Here is a 22,845-nt window from a genome sequence, read left to right as displayed (position 1 = left end):
CGTTTGCGCATGCTATTGTAGTCTGGGTCATGTACCTACACTATTTTGCGAGTCGCAAATAAGTAGCGTCTCACAAAAAAGTGTTCAGAGACTTGCTATTTGGAAGATGCATTCCCTTCCACATAGCGAATCTCTAACCCATCTATGAATGTTTTGCGACCGCAATTGCGGTCGCACAACATTTACAAATTACCACCCTCTTCAAGCGGGGGGTATTTATGTCCCAATTTGGAAGGGGTCCCCAGGGGACCCCTTCCACTTTGTGACTGGCTGTAAAAATATTTTTTAAGGGCAGGCAGTGGTCCCAGGGACCACTACCTGCCCGTAAAAAATTAAACAAAAATGTTTTATTCGTTTTTTAAACCTCCATTTTTCCTATAAGGAAAAAGTACTGCATTTAAAAAAACTGCTCTATTTAAAAGCAGTCCCGACATGTTGGTCGGCTGATCCCAGCAGGCCACCATACCTGGGAGGGCCTGTCATTCTGAATGGGCTCGCAAATTACAAGAGGCTAATTAATATTAATGAGCCTCGCAATTTGCGACACTATTTGGAATCGCAAACAGTGTTAAACATACTGTTGTTAATAGCAAATTGCGCCTCGCCAATTGCGCCTTGCAAAAGAGTCGCAATTTGCGATGCACAATTTTGTTGGTCGAACATCTGGCCTCAAGTATCGTAATCCTAAAGGCAGTAAGCTGCCTTTTTGGATTGCGGGCCAGCCTCCGACTGAAGTAAGCCATAATGACCGGGCAGTTTAATTTCTGACCACCAGCATTTTAATGTGCGGTCGAATATTAAACTAAGATGTGACCCGGAAAGGCTCCGACTGATGGACTGAGCCTTTCCAGACGGTTTTATAATAACGCCCAGGAAATTGAATTGCTCCTGTGTCCAACGCCTTCCCTATTGTTGCACTGACTGGAATGGAAATAGTAAATTTTACTCCTCTGGTGTCTAACGCTTTCCCTATTGTTGCACACACTGGAGTGTGAATTGTGAATTGTAGCCCTTCGGTGTGCAACTCTTTCCCTACTGTTGCGCATACTGTAGAGGAATTAGTACACTTATTATTGTTAGATTGTTTTCAATATTATTTAGATGTATATACAAAATTAAACATATAAATACGTAATAAGAAATATGTATATAATGCTAAAAAATCTAATGTACTCTAATAATAATAAATATACTATTTTCACTACGGTATGTGCAACAGTATATACATATATCTAATTTGTAGCATATTTTTTGTAACAAGTATTTGTATCTATTGTTTACGTTTTATGAATAATTTAATTTGAAATATTTAGAATGTGTTTGCAGTTTATTTGTTACATTTATTTTTTCATTTGATGTATATGTATTTTGTGATATTGGAATTTTTGTTTGCAAATTAGAGAATTAAAATATGGATTATATTTAATATTATTTAAAAATAGTTGGATATGTGTATTTAAATATAAAAATATTTAGCTTAGATTATATTAATGATCTATGTTAAAATATGTAAATTTCCTGTTTTAACTATAAATAGTGTAAAATTATATCTTTTTCGATATTTTTGTACTTACCATTCCATGCATTGATAAACAATATTTTTGTGATCGATATTTTAGGCACAATATTTCTGTCTCACAATATTTTTTATTTTGATATTGTGTCAGAGAACTCCTGTATCAACAGGATCTGCCTCAACCTGCAACTGGACCTGCCTGAGCCATGCTGGCCTCTGGTAGTGCGACTTCCCTATCCTATTTTGTAAATTGGTTTGGGATTTTTCTTGCACAGTATTTTCACTTAATTACTGTGTGTGTGCTTGTCTCTAAGTTAACCCTAACTGCTTTGTGCCAAAGTACCATAGGTTAAGGCACAGATTTATTTAGTGACTTTTTGGTCCACCCTGTCAACGATTGTGGTTGTTGCTTAAGAAAGGATCCCCCCAACCAATAACCCAATTTATTGCACAGAGGCATTGTGAGATAGTTTGCAGTAAGGACAAAGTAAATGGAGGGCACCCTCAGTCCCAGTCAGGAGCTCTCAGGCTGGTGGCCTACTGCCCATGTACAATACCGGCCATTGTGCAGTGCGTGACTGCATGCATGAGCATTAAACTAACTGGTCCCAGAACAGTCAGTGTACTGTGCTGAGGGGACCCCTGGAACTCGTGGGCTTTCACACGCTGCAGGGGATGAAGTAGCTATAACATAACTTTACGTTGTGGTCAATGCACTCAGCTGCTCTGTGCTGAGGGCAGATATGTTTGCATTCATATGAATTTAGCCTTGGAAAGTGTTTTATGCTATATATACAAGGATTCAATTATGAGTTTAGCAGTGAGAACCGCCTGCTGTGTTATTACATTTTAGTCACTGGCAGGTGGTTTCTTTGGCATTCTCACAGAGATAATACCAAAATAGGCGCGACAATGGGAATGTCAAAGGAAGTTCCAGCACGGCATGTACTGTGAAGTTCATGCCGTGCTAGAACTGGGGGTTCATGAACACAGGAGGCATATGTTGTGCCCCCCTGTTTGCATCCACATGGAGTAAGGCACAAGGGAGTCCTGTACGGGCTTCTTTCTTTCCTCACCACCACTTATTTCGTGCAAAAAAGACCTCCATGAAATCATTGGAGTGAGGAATTTCGTAATATGCTTGGCAGGACTGCTGCATCTCCGTCAAGGTAGTCGCTTTTCCCAGGTTGGCACGACCACCAAGGTCGTAATGTGGCAGTCCGAAGATCGCCACTGGCGCCCACCACGGGTTTCGCAGCCCAGGGACAGCCTGGCTTATAATTAGGCCCGAAGTGTGAATGCAGTAAGAGTTGCTCTGTTGTAAGTGTTGCAAGGGTAGAGGTACGCAGCTTGATTAGCTGTTTTTGCTCTATAGCACGGTAAGAATATTCTGCCCACACCTGCCTATAACAACAGTGCAAAAAATAAAAATTATTCAAACAATGCCAAAGTAGGGAGGCATAGTGTTTGGTCGCTTCTAATGACTTTCAGTAGAAGGTCTACCAGTTTACAAAACATGCTTCAATCTTTTTTGCACTGTAAACCGCTGCCATGCACACAGATTTAAAAGACTCAAGAGTGGCGAACGACGAAGGCAAACATTTATTTTACTGTGTGGCCTACTCGTGTTCAATGACACTGGCTGAAATAAGTATTTCAAAACTATGTTAATGCAGCGATTCCAGCAATAAGTCTAAAATGGGATAGAAATGTCAATTTGCGCCATCATGAAAAGTAATCACTATTCCAGTATCTAGAATCTGCTCACAAAAATATGTCCTCTTTTATACAGTACAAGTATACAAAATGCAAACTCTACCTCTTTCATAAGAGATTCTTTTGTGGAGCTGTAGAAAATCTGTTTCCCCAAGAGAAAGTAAAAAACTACAGCAACGCCATATTATTGGTCTAATTATAAATGAAAGTGTGCGGCACATTAAAACGATGTGTAAGGCTGCACTCTTGTTTGTGCCCAGCTCAGGGGATATTCTGCTTTTTAAAGTGCGAATACAAAGACATTTGCATTGGCTGTCCATATGCAGCGGGACTAACTATAATGTGCAATAAAAACACCTTAAATAATCACATCAACACTGGTGATTAGGGGAACAGGTTTGGCCATCCCTTTCAATGCAACAGCACATCTATTACACTCAAATAAAGCTAGCCTTTGGAGTTCTGGGCCCTCACAGCGGCCCTAGGTTAGTAACACTGCTGTTCAAAGATAATAAAATAGACCCTAGAATTCAGAAGCGTGACTGGGACATGGGCGAAAGGGCATCTGTTACACATTATGAAGATATGCTTTAAAGGGTAGCAGCGATTTACGCAGCAATGGAAAAGGAGTAATGGGACATTTATCTTCCACACATCATTGCATCCACTGCTCCTGGTTGCTTCCCTTGATCAATTCAGTAATTAAGCTGCTTAGGGCAGACTCACGGACCACCTGCTTTCCGCAGCCCCATATGGATTCACAATGGAATTAATGTACTCCACGCAGATGCATCTGCATTTAAATGCTATGGGAATACAATGTATCCGCTTAAATGTGTTCCCACCTCTTGGAATCCTTTAGGGGTTTCCACATGCTGCAAACTCCCGCGTATTAATAATTTAACACAATCCTGAGGAGGAAAAGCACAAGCTGGATATAATGGCTTCAGAAGTCTATTCATATTTTTTGAAACATTCCATTATTGTAGTTCTAAATAAGTTCATCTATGCGAATAAATTAATTTCTCCTTTAACTTACATTTTACTGCACACTTCAAAGATTATGAGCAAACAACATTTAATATGTTATTTAATTGTATTGTTTTAGCTTGTGCAGATTTAAACCATGATACCAAATAACGACATATTTCCATAATGAGTAAATCTTTTCTTTTTGTGTAAATGTATGGTTACATGTTCTCGGCTTTTTAATCTTTCACTTCATAATTTGCGGATGCTTTATATTTTATAATGGGTGCTTTTCATCGACAAATGTCTACTACAAAAATTGGTAGGGTATTTATTAAGGGAAATACATATTATAAGGGCCAAAATGATTGCTCTTATTTTTTTTTTAAAACCGTTTTTATTTGCAGGAAAATTAATTCAGTGCACATGTATACAACATTTCTTCTCCACAGGCTCCTACGTGCTCCCCTCCCGTTACTCTTGAAGTGTACACAGCCAATAAGCCCACAACCCGGAGGTCGGGCGGCGTCAGTCAATGGATCATCCTGTCTGCCATCTTGCACATATGACTTTCGATAGACTCGGAGTAGCACAACCTGCTTTTAATATTTTCGCCCCGCTCCCCTCTAACAGCCCATGCCCTCAACCCCCTCCCTTTGACCCAACTCCCCTACCCTCCCGAACCTCCCGCTCCCCCCCGAGTGCTCCTCCCTGCGCCTAAGCTCTACCGTGATATACCTGTATGTGTGCTATCAGGAGTGGTGATGTCTTTTTAGGAATGTGCTCCTGGTAAGTGTCAGGGTTCTACTTCGCCCGACTCAGAAAGGCTATCCTCCTCTTCCATCGTGATGTCTCGCAAAGCTTGCACTAGCATCTCCCATTCCAAGGCCACTTCCAGTGCTCTGTCGTCAGACCTGCGGCGGGCTAACTGATATCTGAGCGTGCTTTTGCTCGCTGCCCATTTAAGCATTTTGTTGGTCCACCTCCTAAGTGTTGGGCATTGTTTTGATTTCCAGTTCCTAGTCAATTCTCTCTTAGCTAAGATCAGGCCCATATCCACAAATTTACTCGAGATCTTGTTTTAGGGTGTATGCGGGAACCAATGTAACACGCCCACCGCCTTGGTGATTTGTAACTCCCTGTCGGTCACAGTATTCAATGTCTCAATAACCTCCCTCCAATAGTCCCGCAGGTGTGAGCAGTCCCAGAGCATATGTCCCAGGTCCGCCCCCACCGTGTTGCATCTGGGACATGCCGCGTCTGCCACTCCGAAATACCTCCCAATCTTCCTGGGTGTGAGATAGGCCCTATGCAGTACGTAGAAATGGATAAGCTGAATACGAGCATTTCTTGTGCTCTTTCTCGCCCGCCTCACTATCTGTGCCCATGTGGTATCCGGGATCTCGGTCTCCAGCTTGAGCTCCCAAACCTCTTTCAACGTGGCCAGGGGTTGCAGCGTCTGGCGTAACATTCGTGAGTAGAGGCATGTCACTGCTTTATAATTGGCAAGCCATTGATGTTAGGGGCTCTTGGATCCCCTCCCCCCAATGTGCCTGCATCGCTCGTGTTATAGCCGCACGATTAGAAAATCCCCCCTCTGGAGGTCAAAACGATCCTGCAGCATTTGGTAGGGGATCAATTCACCGTTCTCATATAAGTCCTCCAGTATCTGCAGTCCCGCATCCTCCCACCCTTGCAGTCTCAACCAGTCGCCCCATCCGGAAGTGCCGTTACCATGCCCAGGGGTATCTCAGGCGCGTACATATGTCGCACCCCAGCCCGCTTCTGCGCTCGGTTCCAGTCTCTTCTCTAGGCTCTTCTAGCAACAGGTCTCTGAGAGTCAGCTTCTGTTGCAAAGTTATGAATGCCAGCACGTGTCGGGGGGTGCCTTTTTCTCTTTCCTGCTCCGGCCCTCAGTACACACGCGCCACCTCCTGTGTGAAGGTCTGCAGTTGCGCTGCTAAATAATATAACTCAAAATCAGGGACCTCTAGGCCACCCTCATCTTTCGGCCGGAGAAGTGTTGATAAAGCTATTCTACGCCTGTCCGTACCCCAGAGGAAGGAGATCAACAAAGACCTCAACTGCCGAAAGACCGATCTGGGTATCCAAATAGGCATTGTGCGGAAATAATAGAGGAGGCGCGGCAAGGTTATCATTTTCACCAGGGATATGCGTCCCGTGACTGATAGCGGGAGAGTAGACCGAAAGGTCATATTACCCCGCAGCGCTCGTATACAGCGACCTACGTTGCCCTATAGCAGGTCTGCAGCCGTGTGATATATGTGCACTCCCAGATATTTCAGGCAGTCTGGCGCCCAGGCAAGCAGAGGGCGGGTAGCAGGTCTCGGTTCTCCGTGACGCAGCGGAAACAAACATGATTTGGACCAATTAACCCGCAGCCCAGATAGCCTGCCGAAGAACACCAGGAGTCTCTCCGCCCCCTCCAATGCCTCCTGCGCATTTTCTAGGTATAATAGGTGGTTATCCGCGTATAATGAAATAAGTTGTGGGTTTCCCCGGTAGGTCAAACCCCTGTAAGAATGTCCCTTCCTGACTTCCTCTGCGAAAGGTTCGATCGCCAGGGCGAACAACAGGGGGGATAGTGAGCATCCCTGCCTAGTGCCTCCACGCACTGGGTACTGGTTCGACACAAGGGGGCCCACCCGCACGCGTGCCACCACTGAAGCATATAACACTCTCGTCCAGTGTATATAACCGTCTCCGAGACCGAAGTACTGCATAACCTTATATAGGTATTCCCATTCCAGGCTGTCGAATGCTTTTTCTATGTCAATTGACAGTACCATTGGGGTTTGCGTGTCAGGCCACGGTTCTCCCAGATGGCGAACTAGACGGCTTATGTTAGTTGTCGTGTTTCGGGCGGGGATAAAGCCTGATTGGTCGCTATGGACCAATTCTGTCATGTGCTGCAGTAATCTGGTAGCCAGTATGGTGCTCAGGATTTTGTAGTCCACTGTCAGCATGGACAGCGGCCTGTAGGATGCCGAGTGTTTGCTCTCCCTGCCCTGTTTCAACAATGGAATCATGAGAGCTTCGCACATGGATTCAGGCAGCCCACCCCTAATTTTTGCTTCGTTGTACACCACCTGAAGCTGCGGGGCCAGTTGGTCTATGTATTTACTATAAAATTCGATAGGGAGCCCGTCCAAGCCTGGAGTCTTGTTGCGAGCCATCTTCTTCACTGCGCTCCTAATCTCACCCAGTTCTATATTCCTGCCCAGGGCCTCCGCCTGCTCTTGTTCTAGGCGTGGCAACTGAAGGCCCTCCAGGAAAGCATTTATCTCATTCTCCTGCCCTTCGAGCGCGCTCTCATAGAGTGTCTCGTAGTACGAGGGGAAGCATTTCAGTATCTCCGTCTGAGTGTGGCGAGCAAGACCATCTTCCCCTTCAATGGCCAAAATTGGGTGGCTATGTCTTGTGGGGTTGGCCAGCCAGGCTAGCAGTGTCCCTGCCTTGTCCCCCTCCGCATGCGCTCTTGTTACATAGGACTTATGGTCGAAACAGCGGAGCCGTTCCATTTCCACAGCCACCGCCTCCTTGGCAGCACTCACCGTCCCTTGTAACTCAGGGTGACTAGGACGCGCTTTCTCAGCATCGTGCAAAGTTTTTTCCGCCCTCTCTGGATCGTCCAACAGGGATCTGCACGCTCCAGTAAATTTCCCTATACAGTGGCCTCTAACAACTATCTTAAAGGCATCCTACTCCTTCGCTCTAGACGATGCAGTGCCCTCGTTCTCCTCGAAGTAATATGTTATCCTATCCCCCAGCGCTTCTCTAAACAATAAGTCATCCAACGTGTCCGGCCTCAATTGCCACGTCGAGACCCGCAATGTCTCGGTCATCCAATTAAGGGTTAGCAGTAAGGGATTGTGATCAGAGATCGTGCGGGCTAGGTATTCCGAGCTGGACACCGCCGGTAGAACCTGTGAGGAGCACAAGAATGTGTCCAAGCGGACATGGAGGTCGTGCAATCCAGAGTAGAAGGAGTAATCTCTCGCCGCCGGGTGGTGTGCCCGCCAGGCGTCTTGTAGTTCCTAGCTTTCCTGCCATTCCAGCCTGCGCTTCGCCAGGCGGTGCATCGGAGATGTTCTCAGAGGAGGATGAGATCTATCCAGCTCCACGTCAGTCACTGAGTTATAATCCCCTCCCATAACAATGGGGCCCGCTAAAAACCCTGCCAGCGCACCGCAAAGTTTGGTAAAGAAGGACGCTTGGTCAATGTTAGGTGCATACACACTGCACAGCGCTATGTCCCTACCTTTTAGTTTCCCTTCCACTGCCACGAACCTGCCCTCTGGGTCTATTATGTGCCTATTTACTTGGAAAGGAGTCCCCGCCTGTATCCAAATCAGCGCCCCCTGGCAAATGCGGAATATGTGGTGTTAAACAGTTGACCCCTCCACCTCCTTTGCAGCGCTATACCCTCCTGCTTCGTCAGATGCGTTTCCTGCAACAGTGCTATCTGCACCCCTCTTCAAACCAAATATGCATGTATTTCATGCCTCCGTGCCATCGTGTGCAGACCCGTCATGTTCCAGGTTACACATTTCACATGTCCAATATTAGTCATAGTCCCATGTTGTGCAGCAATATCCAGTAACGGTGCGCGGCCCGGCACACAGGGTCATACTCATCCCTCCTAGCCCCAACACAACAAAACCCCCCTCCCCGATCAACCCCGCTTCGAGCTCCCCCAACTACTCTCAGCTCCCTCCCCCCCAGAACAGGGCCCAGCTTCGCGAGCGCAGCTCCCATCCAAACCTAGTGAGGACTCTGTGTCCTATCCCAACAACCCAACTATTCTGTAGTCGACACTACAGTGGCTTAGGGGCCCGAAAGGCGTAGCTCGGTTCCGAAGGTGGTCAACTCAGACCCCTTCCCCCCATCCCGCAATCTCCCCATTCAAGTCCGAAGCTCCATCCTACTGCACAGCATTCGTTACCATCTGCCAGCCACGGCTCTCCCCAGGCACCTTACCAATCCAGCGTGGGGCATCTCCATTATCATTCATCCATTAGACCTCCCGACGTCTGTGGCGTGGCGTCTGGGCCCTTAACGCTATTTAAGTCTGATAGTTCTGCTTTCGAGCCAGTAACCAGGCCCTCTGCTTCCGAACTTTCACACGATATAGACCTCACTGTTCCCGACAGGTCTATTACAGCTTGCAACGCGGCCTTCCTCTCGCCTTCAGTTTGTGATTCCATCAGTTTTTGAGATCATTGTCGGCGCTTCCGGATCCTTTGTGATTTCCGAGTCGGCTGCTGGGTTCGCTCTTCTTCCGTCCTGTATTTCGCTCCATCCGTTCCGGCCTTGTATGTGTCCCACCACGCCCAGGCGTCCGCTGAGTTTTGAAAGAAGATCGTCTTGTCGTCCACCACCACAGTTTGGCCGGGAACAGAAGTGAATATGTTATTCCTTCCGTTTTGAGTTCCTTTTTGAGCGACAGGAAAGAGGTCCGCAGCTTCTGTGTCTCATATGTATAGTCCGGAAAGAGCGTCACTTTACTATTTTCCACCTGGAAAGGGCCCACGTCCCTCGCCCTCTGTAACAGCCAGTCTTGGTCCTTGTAGTGCAGGAGTTTTATCACCACTGGACGGAGCTGTTGCCCTGGTCTAGGGGGTCAGGCCGGGACCCTGTGCGCTCGTTCTAGCGTAAAGAAGGGTGATAGGTCTTCTGGTGCCACCTCCGTCTTCAACCATTGTTCAAGATACCCTACCATATCGTCCCCTTCTTTCTGTTCTGGAAGGCCCACCAAGCGCACGTTGTTGCGCCTACCACGATTTTCTGCATCTTCCGCTCTCCTCTCCAAGGTCTGAATGCGTCCACGAGCCACCATTCCATAGATTTGTGCTCGGGCAATATCTCCTTGATGGTGTGTTCTGCATTTTTTACCCTATCTTTGAGTTTATCATGGTCAGCCCGCAACAGCCCCAGTCCCGTTGTCACCTGGGCAATATCCTGCTGCAGCGCTTCTTTTGTGGCTTGGATGGCTTCCAAAATGCAAGTTTGTAATTGCTGCAGGTCCGCCGGGGCTTGTGGCGTTCCGTCCGCCGCTCCCGAACCCGCAGCCTCCTCCACTTTTCCCCTTGGCTTTCCCATTTGATCTACTGGAAGGGGAGGGGGGGGAACCTCCACCTCCTCGCCGTCTGAAGAGGAGAAGGCAAGCGGGTCGACACCGCTGGTGTCCGGGCGGCTAGGGCTGGGCCTCCAGGTAGTTTCAATGTCCACTTGGTCGCGATTCACCAGTGTCCAGTATCGACGTTTAGCTCCTCTATCCGCTCAATGTGGCTGCATAGGCCTCTGACCCATCGCCAACAAGATCAAGCCATCTCTGTCCTCAGGCCGCTCAGCCCTTTCGGAGATAGTTAAACTCAGTTCGCCAGTGCCACCTCCATCGACTCCTGCCAATGAGCAGTCTTTCCGGAGTCACTCGGTCTTTCGAACCATGATCGTTCTCGCTAAGGCCGCTCCAGCAATCAGGCCCACACTCCGGCTCTTCCCCAGTGCGTCGTCGCGAGGTAGCGTTTCCCACTCCTCCGCCGTGCGGTCGCGGGTCAATCTCAGGATGCCTCCGGATGCCTGCCAGTTGGGCCCCTGTCCGTGCCGCCAGCGCCACCCTGTTCCACTACCAGGCGTCGAGCTCCCCGCGGCTGCCGGGTGCCAGGGTAGCCGCCATCTTGAGTTCTTCGGCCTTTGTTCGTATGAGGTCCGGTCCACCCCGCTACAGGACCGACGAACTCCCTTGTTCACAGCATGAAGGAAGGCTCAGGCGAGCTCAGGCGATGTCGCCTCTGTCCCAGGCTGTCTCTAAGGGGGCGCTATGGGAACTCGGTCAACTTTGTTCTTGATCCAAAGCTCCGGCTGCCATCTTGTCTCAGAGCGAGCTCGGTCCTTCTTTGTGCTTCCCTCGAGTCGATAAGCGCTGGGGACACCTTTAGTCCATCGCCTGGGGGTCCATCTCCGTTCAGGTAATCTTCGCTGATCGAGTGATGCTCTTTGGGATGGATATCGTGCGGTTTTTCAGGATAAAAGCGGGGATCTGGAGCGGAGCTCCGGGCTCACACTGCCTGTCCGCTCGGCATCCAAGCCACACCCCCATAATTGCTCTTATAAGGGTAATTGAATGAGAGTAAATTCTAAGACCTCTATTACGAGTTTGGCGTGGTGGAATTAAACAATGTTTTGAATGTCAATCCCACTATATATATATATATATATATATATATATATATATATATATATATATATATATATATATATATATATATATATATATATTACCTACTGGCGGTCGCCAGTAGGTATATATAGTTAGGATTTTTTCCCTATGGGATTTCTGAAAATTCTATGCCTAATAACTTTGGCGTTTGTGGACGGAATTGGCTGAAATTTTCAGGAAAATGGCACATTTTGTTTCTGAGCAGCCCTTGAAAATTTGGGGGGGTTTTGTGGAGGGGGGGCCGAGAAAAAAGGGGGGTCCCAAAACGCGTTTTTTCCATGTTAATTTCCATAGGGCGGTTGGACTCACTTTTAGCCCGAACGGCTGAATGGATTTGCACGAAACTTGGCAAAATTGTAGGGACTGTTAGCCCGATGTGCCTTTGCTAGGTCTCAATATATGTGCTTCAGTGGATTTTGAGAAATTAACGTTTAAATCAAGATATATATCTGTAACAGCGCTCCGGGCAGCGATCCGGTTAGCGAACCTTTCGCGTATCGGAACTTTGCGATGCGAAGCTGATTGGCCCTCCGGTGTCTGTCAACATTCTAAACAGTCCGGAGCGGCCGCCATCTTGTCTCTCGGTAGGATCGAGAGACAAGAGGAGGCCAAAACAAAGGGGGAAATTACCATAAGGGGGCATAGTAGATCCTCGTTGACCCCCTAGGTTTTATGTGGAGGTTTTAAAAGGGCCTAGGAGGGTCCAAAAAAAAAATATTTTTTTTGCGTGGTAAGCGCCAAGTTCGCGAACCGGAAAGCGTTCTGGGCAGCGAACTTTAAGGATAAAAGAGAATGATAGACTTTTCTAATACTGTATGTAAATTATTTGTTGTTTTTGTTCGTTTATTTATTTATTTATTTATTTTGATTTAAAAAAAAATTATTTATTATTTTCATAGTTCATTAAAACTTCCAGCATTATATCATCTGGTATCTCGTCAAACATGGATGTTTCTGTCTCTTGTAAGGTTTGAATAAATTGTTCGTCAAAAGATTGATCCATAAAATCTTCATCCACATTTTCTTCAGTTACAATGTCTTCGGATGTAATCTCGAAGGAAACATTAGTTTTTTCTTGCTCCCCTTCCATTTTTTTGCTGTAAATTGCATAAAAAAAATAATTAAATTAGAAGAGTTAGGGCACTGTTGGGTTTAAGTTCAGACAGGTAGTTCTGTTTTTTTAACAGTGAACTTAAAGTAAGTAAATTCATAATTATAGCAGAGAAGTGTAAGTCAATCAATAAATATAACAGAGGAGTCTATCTGTATCTATAACTATAGCAGGGGGACAGTAAATAATTATCAAAAAACGTTTTTACAAATTAATTTAAAGTGCCACTTACAAATTATCAATTTAATTTACAGGGAGGTGAAAAGGCTCTTGAAATGTAGTTCAGGAAGTAGTAGTCAAAATGGCTGTGTTTCCTTCTCTTCCTTTATATATATTCAGGTACATAACCAATCAAATGTCAGGAAAAAAAAATTGAAAATGAAAGTAACATTTTCATTGGTTGTCAATTCCAACACTTCAGATGTGTTTTGTGAAGTAATTTACCTCACGGTACTTAGAGAGGTCTACAGGCTTAATGGCTAAATGGAATTTCAATCAAATTTGTGAAAATGAAAGGGATTGTTATGTAGTATGAGCTAATCTATATTTGGTGAGAGTGTCTCTAGTCGTTTTTCTGTAAATTACTTTCCCACCTTTTTTTAGGACCGCTTTCCGGAAAGCGGCCCGGTTAGCGAACCTTAAGCGTCACGGGAGTCCACCATTTTGTGTTTCGGTCGCATTAAGATACAAGATGGAGGGCAAATAATGTTTAGAATGGGTAGAAGGGGTCATGGTAGACTTATCTTGACCCCCTAGGTTTTCTGAGGGTGGCTGAGGAGGCTTATATGTGCGGAAAAAAAACATTTTTTTTAAAAATCCGCGAGGTTAGCTTTCGGTTAGCGAACCGGGTAGCGCTCCGGGGAGCGTATTTTGTGGAAAATTAGTGAAAAAAGTTAGAGAAAAATAATAATTGTGAGTGATCAGATGTAGGGTAGCTCTGAGAAGAGCTTTTGGGTTTATGGTACATTTAGGTACTTATAAGTAGGTACCAATGCACAGTCTTAAATTCAGAATGAAAATTCTGTTGCCCTCATCTGAGAAGTGAACTCCATCTCCTCTGTGGATATCTTGCATGTAGTAACGCAAGTTATTGTTGTACAGAGAGCCCATTCCATGGTCTCTCATGTAAGCTGAAACAGATTTGTTTACATGCTTCCTCGCTTTCTCAATTTGTGGACAAAATTGGTTGGACCACCTCCATTTCTGTCTTTGGCATATATTGGAATATACCAAGGCAGTTTGAGGAAAAAGTGCCATTAATTGCTCAAAGGTGTCCTTTAAAAGCATTTCCAGACCTACCCCTGTCAAAGTGCCCAAATCATTACCTCCACAGTGCACTATTAACAGGTCAGGTTTTGGCAAATGCATAAAGGTTTTCACCAATGGTATCAATTGGTGACATTTTAATCCTCTTTGGCCCAACCACTTAATTTCCACATCTTGTAAATTGAGGTTAGGTAAATTTCTGTTCTCAGCATACCTTTGAACCCAGTGGATGTAACTATGTCCAACAATCCAGACCTTAAACATGGTGGGAGAAGGTTGTTCTGCAGTCAGATGAAGTGTGGTAATGAAAGGGCAGTTGAAACAGTAGGAGCTTCTAAAGAAAAAAAACTGTGGATTTCCAATGCTAATGATTCATTAGCAGTGATTGGTGCATTTCCATTTCTGAAAACAGAAAGTTAGGGTGCATGGATGTGTTCTTTGAAACATGTAATTTGAATGGTCAAGGAAGAAACATTTAATGAAAGATTGCACTGGATACGCAGGTGCACTGAGAGTTCAGAGTTCAATTGAAACATTGTTGTGTGAATTTGCAAACATGAGAGGTCTTCCAGGAGGTGGTTGCTATGGAAACAAGGCAGAGAGGGCAGAGGGGGGAAGGGTTTTGATTTGAAAAAAGTGAGTGAAGAGGTATGATTGGCTAATATGAGAGATATGTGAAATGAATATCTGTATTTCTGAGCTTTCAATAGCTGCAGCCTTTGGAGTGCATCCTTTTTCTTCTGCTGAAGACAATTTGGTGTATTTCTGAGACTGTTTTCAAAACTCAAAAAATATTTGCTAAGGTGAGAAAAGATTTATTTAATTTAGATAGAGAATAGTATGATTTAAGGAGAAAATGATGAAGAAAGCTGTGTTTTTAAAATGTGGTTTTGTCTCTAGTGATATACTAATAGAATTAGTTTCTTTGAGAAATTGTAATTGCATATTCGGTGTAGCATTCTGGCATGCAGTAACACAAGTTATTGTGGTACATGGAGCCCATTCCATGGTCTGTTATGTAAGCTGAAACAGATATGTTGTTTTTAAAAACGTTTTAAGAAATCAATTACATTTCTGGATATGTACTGCTAGAGCTTCATAGGTTGTTTTGAGCCATATTTATAAGGCATTTGAGTGTCTTTGATGTTATGTTTTCCTTTTAAAATGTAAAGTGTTCCTCATGGGGCAAGTGTCTTGTAAATACGCTCCCACTTGTGCTTTGCAAATTTAGATTTTGATTATGGGAGTTACATAGCCATGTTAATAATGTCCAAACAATGGTGGTAGGGCATTCAAGAAAACGTTTTTCTGTGTCTCTAGGACATTTTCAGTCCTTTCCTCTTGAATGCAGGTATACAATTGATTTATATGCTGTGTTTAAAAACGAATTTTCAAATCAATTACATTTCTTGATATGTACTGTTAGAGCTTCATAGGTTGTTTGGGGTCATATTTAGAAGGCATTTCAGTGTCTTTGATGTTATGTTTACCTTTTTAAATGGAAAGCGTTCCTCATGGGGCAAGTGTCTTGTAAATACGCTCCCACTTGCGCTTGGCAAATTTAGATTTAACAAGTTAACAAGAATTATAAGGTAAATGTTTTCTACTCTTTTTACCCGCAATGCACTGCTGATGATGTCACTGACCATGTCATGAATGATGTAATAAGAGGACATGACTTACTTCATTGGTAGGCCTTCACATGCATTATCTGCTCTGTATTCTTCAACAAGTGTAAAATTGATCTGTAACCCTGAGTAGGTCTCACCTTAAACAAACCTCAGGACAGATCACACCTTATCGTCATCCTGAATTAATAAATAGATCTATTAAACAGTATCTCTGGTTTACTCCCTATAGCTGTCTTTCTTTTAACATTACTCTCTGTTTACTTCCCTTATACTAACTCTTCTTTTTTTTAAAAAAATATTTTTTTGGTTCGCTTCAAGTTCGCGAACCGGGCAGCGAACGGGAAAGCGAACCAAAAGAAATAGAGCTTGCCAGAGTGATAAACATTCTAGCAATTTTATTTGAAAGGGGAGGTAGTTCTGAAAAGAACTTTTTTTTTTTTGTTTTTGTTGTTTTATTTATTTATTTTTTTCTGAAATTTTTTTGATTTTTTTGTATTTTTAGAACAGTTTTATGTTTTTTTTGTGTTTTTTATGGAGGGGAAACAACAAAAAAACAGGCATTGAAAAGGGCTCAACAGGAGCAAAAAAAAAATTACTGCTTGGGTGGGTTAGGGCACTTATGGTTTTCGTACACCATATTGATCAAGTTCACGCTCATGTTCCCATATGAGAGCATAGCACCACAATATATACAGGTAAACTTCATATGTTTGAAATTTGGCTGAATGTTTGGCACAGTTTCCTGTGCCTCTCTTCCTGTCAAAGATATAGTTGACGTAGATCTGGCCACAGGAGTTGTCGGGGGATTATCTTGTAGGTCCCTTAACTCTGCCCGGCTGTAGTTTAAGGGATGCCACCTGGCCATATGGCGATGCATAGTATAGTTGCCCATACTATATTTTTTCTCTGTGCCTCTAGACAATCTGTATTTACAGATGAGGCAGGTGGCATATTTAGCATTGACCTTCTTGTCCCCTGGAGGGATGGAAAAAAACTGCCATATGAAACTTGTTTTCCTTCTAGAAACACGGGGCAACTCCTGTATAAATTCTGGTTCATCTCTATCCTCTTCTTCTACTTCCTCCTCTTCCTCCTCTCTGTTGGAGATGAATTGACTTGGTGGTCCTCTCTTCTTATGAGGAGGTGGAGGTGGTGGTGGGGGTGCACCAGCTGCAGCAAGTATAGAAGCCATTGCTGAACTCCAGGAAAATGGTCTTTCTCTCACCAAGATGAAAGTCAGAGTGAGGAAAGAAGGAGGGGTTTACATGATTTGGGAAAAGCAAAAGTTCTGAACCAATGAAAAGTGTTATTTTTAGGTCACATGACCTAGTCATACATCATTTGGAAACCAAAAGTGAAATGAACCAATGAAAAGTTTGATAAACAAGTCACATGACCTGTTCCGCTTACGTTACGCGGTGCGCGCCGCGTCCCGGATCGTTTCCGGTTCGCGGTCCGGAGCACTTCCGGGAGCGCTAACGCGGCGCGTCATTTGAAGCATTACGCGACAACGTGATACGTCGCGCTTCCGCGACGCGTCACAGTTGCGCTAACGTAACGTTTACCGGTTCGCGGACTAGGTCGCGGCATCAAGATGAGCTAACGGAAAGCTTCCCGGTTCGCGAACTGGAAGCGAAGAAAAAAAATATTTAAAAAAAAATTATTAATAAACATCTAAAATATATTTTAAGATTTAAAGAAGAATACATTTTACAGTTACAGATGTTAGCTTTTAAAAAACCAATGAAATTCACAGAAAAAACCATAGGTTATAGACCATATATAGTTAGGAATTTGCATTTACAAAACCTTGAAAATTCATTGAAAAAACCATAGGTTATAGACCATATATAGTTAGGGATTTGCATTTACAAAACCTTATTTTACTCGCATAAAACCATTGAAATTCCATATATAGTTAGTTGCGCTAACTATATATCGCGCACCCGCAATCCACTGCTGATGATGTCACATATTACATCATTCATGACATGGTCAGTGACATCACTGATGACATCACTGATGACATCTCAAATGACGTCACTGATGACATCACTGATGACAACATCTAGTGACTGTATGTTTCTGTAAAGTTAAAATATGTCTTACATATTGAAGAATGAGTGGATGTATAAGTGTCTGGATGAAGGATTTAGTAGGTGCATGACTGACTGTATGAGTGAGTGATTAAATGTGTCTCACTGAGTGCATGGGTTAGTGACTAAACTGTCTTAATTTGTGCATCATTATGTCTGTTGTTCTGTAAACTGTTGCATGTGTTGATAAGTAGCTATATGAGTAACTATATGGGTTATTGATTGGTTGCCCAAGTATTTGTATGGGAGACTGAGTGTGTGTGTGGGTGGCTGGGAGGTGTATGACTCTGTGCATAGATGTGTGAGCTGTTGATTCACTAGATGTATGGTTTCAAAAGTGCATGTGGAAACAGCTGTATGGGCGGTTGACTGTGTGCATGAGTGTATTGGTGAGTGAATGGATATCTCAGTGCTACATGTCAAAGTAAGTACATATGTAAAACACAGTACATGTGAGAGTTGACATATATTAATAACTGTGCATAAGAGCCAGTGAATGTGTGAGTGGCTGTATGGATCATTGTGAACTTGTATCAGGGATTGTATAAGAGAGTAAATATGTGTTAGTATATGTTTGAATAAGTAAAGTTTGTATAACTGTATAGTTGAGGAAATGGAGGTGTGATTGATTCTTTGCATGACTGACTAGGTGTGTGAGTAACTCCATGGATGAGTGACAGTCTGTGAGTGTCTGTTTACACTGATTGTATCTAAGGCTATATTAGAGTCTGAAGAGGTTCATCGTATTATCACATGAATGATATCATCAGTGATGTGATCAGTAATATCAAATGAGATGTCATCAGTGATGTCATTTGAGATGTCATCAGTGATGTCATTTGAGATGTCATCAGTGATGTCATCAGTGACGCCATTTGAGATGTCATCAGTGATGTCATCAGTGATGTCACTGACCATGTCATGAATGATGTAATATGTGACATCATCAGCAGTGGATTGCGGGTGCGCGATATATAGTTAGCACAACTAACTATATATGGAATTTCAATGGTTTTATGCGAGTAAATTAAGGTTTTGTAAATGCAAATCCCTAACTATATATGATCTATAACCTATGGTTTTTTCAATGAATTTTCAAGGTTTTGTAAATGCAAATTCCTAACTATATATGGTCTATAACCTATGGTTTTTTCTGTGAATATATATATATATATATATATATATATATATATATATATATATATATATATATATATATATATATATATTACCTACTGGCTATCGCCAGTAGGTATATATAGTTAGAATTTTTTCCCTATGGGACTTTTGAAAATTCTATGTCTAATAACTTTGGCGTTTGTGGACGGAATCGGCTGAAATTTTCAGGAAAATGGCACATTTTGTTTCTGAGCAGCCCCTGAAAATTTGGTGGGGTTTCGTCAAGGGGGGGCTGAGAAAAAAGGGGGGTCCCAAAACGCGTTTTTCCCATTCATTTTTCCATAGGGCGGTTGGACTCACTTTTAGCTCGAACGGCTGAATGGATTTGCACGAAACTTGGCAAAATTGTAGGGACTGTTAGCCTGATGTGCCTTTGCTAGGTCTCAATATATGTGCTCCAGTAGTTTTTGAGAAATTAACGTTCAAACCAAGATATATATCTGTAACAGCGCTCTGGGCAGCGATCCGGTCCGCTTACTTTTCGCTTATCGGAACTTTGCGCGCAGAAAGCTGATTGGCTCTCCGGTGTCTGTCAACATTCTAAACAGTCCGGAGCGGACGCCATCTTGTCTCTCGGTAGGATCGAGAGAGAAGAAGAGGTGGAAAACGAAGGGGGAATTTAATGAAAGGGGGCAAGGTATCCCCCTCTTGACCCCCTAGGAATGTTGTTGGGGTTATTAAAGGGTCCCGTGGGGAAAATAAAAAAAAAATGATTTTTCACGGTAGAAGCGCGGCCGCGAACTGGTAGCGAAACGGGAATTCGCCATTTTGTGCTTCGTAAATTAAATTACTAGTTATAAGTGGGTGCGGGAGACGTATCCTAATCCCCTATGTTTCCTGAGGGTGGGTGAGGAGGCTGATATATGTTGATACATCTCTTCCAGCGGCTGTGCGTGAGCTTTTTTTTTTTTTTTGCTGCGTGACAGTCCGGAGCGGCCGCCATCTTGTCTCTCGGTAGGATCGAGAGAGAAGAAAAGGTGAAAAACTAAGGGGGAATTTAATGAAAGGGGGCAAGGTATCCCCCTCTTGACCCCCTAGGAATGTTGTTGGGGTTATTAAAGGGTCCCGTGGGGAAAATAAAAAAAAAATGATTTTTCACGGTAGAAGCGCTTCACGGGCCGCGAACTGGGCCGCAAACTGGTAGCGAAACGGGAATTCGCCATTTTGTGCTTCGTTAATTAAAGTACTAGGTATAAGGGGGTGCGGGAGACATATCCTAATCCCCTATGTTTCCTGAGGGTGGCTGAGGAGGCTGATATATGTTGATATATCTCTTCCAGCGGCTGCGCCATCTTGCCTTTTTTCGAATGCCACAATTTTGTCGTGCACGGCAGCCATTTTAGATGCCAGGCTGGTCCCAGGCTATCACCTACCCCTGCGGATGTAGTTTATGGCCCCAGCTGTAGAGAATTCAGACATGCCAATCCTCCTGATTCAGGCGTGTGAGTACTGATTTCAGTGCTAGTCTCCCGCCTCCCGATTTCTGCAAGCAAAAACCCGGGGGCATATTACGAACAACTAGCGATAATTTTTGTCTATAACTTGTTTAGAGACAAAAATTATCGCCGCACATCGGCGATTTTTATCGCAGATAAACCTTGCTATTATCGCAGAAAAGTCAGCGATATTCATGTATTATCGACCTAATGCTCTTAGCCATGTTATCCACCTCCCATTGGATAACATGGCTAAGAACTGCTCAGGGCAGGTGTTAGATTTTGGAGATATTCGCGCTTAGCGCGAATATCTCCAAAAGTTGGTAATAGAAGGTAGCGATGTTAGGGACTGTTTCCAGTCGCTAACATCTTGGCACGCCACTTTGCATGTCATTAGTGATAAGTATCACTGACATGCAAAGCCGGGCCCAAGATGGTCGCTATCTCCTTTTAGGTGTCACTAACTGGTGTTAGCGACAGCTTGATAATAGGGAAATAATTTTATCTCCGCTTTCATGGTTTTTAAAGCCAAAAAAGCGGAGATAAACCCCCTTGATAATATGCCCCACGATTCCTTGGGGGTTTCAGCTGACAGGGCTTGGTATTGTGTTACATGGTAATTTTTCCATGAAACGTCAGAGGGTCGATGTAGGGGTTCTAGAAGAGGTGATAAACCATTTAAGCCTCATGAACAAGCGCATGGTCTTTTAAAGATTTGTGAAGTACTCGGGGCGGCGGTGTGTGTGTGCCCTCTTTCAGGAGCGGGCGGGGGGGCACTGCCAGCAACTTGCCAGGTCAGGTAGTGTTCAACACGTGCATCACCCTTTCTCTGCCTGCTATTGCGCTCCATGCTTCGGAAAGGTAAGAAAAAGAACGTGCATTTGAGTTTGAAATGTCCGATCCTGCAGCAGCACACTTCCAAAGCCCACACATGACAATAACCCGATTCAAGGCCCCATTCACCCGTTTTTCAAAAAATAGATAACACTCCAACAAATTAAGGTTATAAAACTTTATTAACTTTTAACGATAATGAACAGAACAAAAACTAAAAACATTTAAACATTTATTAACACAAAAAGCAACAATGGTTAGAAGCTGTCTTTTGTGCGAATAGTCCCAAGGCAGCACAACGTGCAGAGTTCTGGACGGCACCCAGGTGATGTCGCCTGGGTGCCGCACTGGTTTAGGGATCCTACAATGCTGCTCCGAAAATTGGCGTGGGGCGTCCCGGGTGGGGCGGGGGGAGGCCTCGTCAGTAGCGGTCTGTTGTGCGAATAGTCCCAAGGCAGCACAACGTGCAGAGTTCTGGACGGCACCCAGGTGATGTCGCCTGGGTGCCGCACTGGTTTAGGGATCCTACAATGCAGCACAGAAAAACAGCGTGGGGTGTCCCGGGTGGTGCGGGGGGAGGCCTCGTCAGTAGCGGTCTGTGTCCAGTGTCACATGGCTGACACAACATGTACGACAGGCACCCAGGTGATGTCCAGTAAACTGCCGCACTGGTTTTGGTATCCTACAATGCTGCTCCGAAAATTGGCGTGCGGCGGCCCGGGGGGGGGGGGGGGGAGGCGGCGTGAACGGGCCTCCCCAGGTGGCGGCCATCTAGCTGAGTTGCGCTCGCTCTTGCGGCCACAGCGTCTCGCTCACCATGTTGTGGAGTTGCTCCCACTCTTGCAGTGCAGCGATAGGCGGCTGCCACATGGCTGTCAAAATGGCGGACGGCTCTTCGGTTTTGGGCCTGGTCCACTGAAATGGCCCTGGGACACCTTGGAAGTCGGACGCTTGCCTGCTAGGGCTTGGGCTCCATTCTCGAAAAGCGTCCCCTCAGCCGTGAAGATTGTATAAAAGTCTTGGGGGCCCCCGACTCCCGCAGGCTTCCGGTGGGGAGCGGCTGACATGATTGCTCGCGGAATGACCACGACGGAGCCAAGAGATGGTGGTGCTCTCATGCTGACGCCAGCTTCAGTCTGAATGATCCAGAAACAAGGTGGGGCTTTCATCGTTTGGGAAAAAAAAATGTTCTAAACCAATGAAAAGTGTTATTTTTAGGTCATATGACCAAGCCTTCCATCTTTAGGAAACCAAAAGTAAAATGAACCAATGAAAAGTTTTATAAACAAGTCACATGACCTGTTATGCGACATAGGGCTACAAAAAGCGTAGAAAATCCGTTGGCACGTGAGGCGGCGTCAGTAGCGGACCGATGTGCGAATAGGCCGAAGGCAGCACAACGCGCCGAGATCCGGATGGCACCGAGGTGGTGTCCAGCAAATTGCCGCACTGGTGTGGCCATCCTACAATGCTGCGCCGAAAGACGGCGTGTCCAGCTGAATTGCGGTCACTGTTGCGGTACAGTGACTCGAACGCGCCGAGATCCGGATGGCGCCGAGGTGGTGTCCAGCAAATTGCCGTACTGGTGTGGCCATCCTACAATGCTGCGCCGAAAGACGGCGTGTTCAGCTGAGTTCCGGTCACTCTTCCGGCACAGTGACTCGAACGCGCTGAGATCCGGATGGCACCGAGGTGGTGTCCAGCAAGTGGCTGCACTGGTGTGGCCATCCTACAATGCTGCGCCGGAAGTCGGCGTGGGGTGCCCCGTTGGCTTATGAGGTGATGTCAGTAGTGGACTGATGTGTGAATAGGTCGGAACCAGCACAAGGCGCCAAGATCCGAATGGCA

The sequence above is a fragment of the Lissotriton vulgaris genome, chromosome 6 (assembly GCF_964263255.1).
Source record: "Lissotriton vulgaris chromosome 6, aLisVul1.2, whole genome shotgun sequence".
NCBI lineage: Eukaryota > Metazoa > Chordata > Amphibia > Caudata > Salamandridae > Lissotriton > Lissotriton vulgaris.
This window is presented reverse-complemented; position numbering follows the sequence as displayed.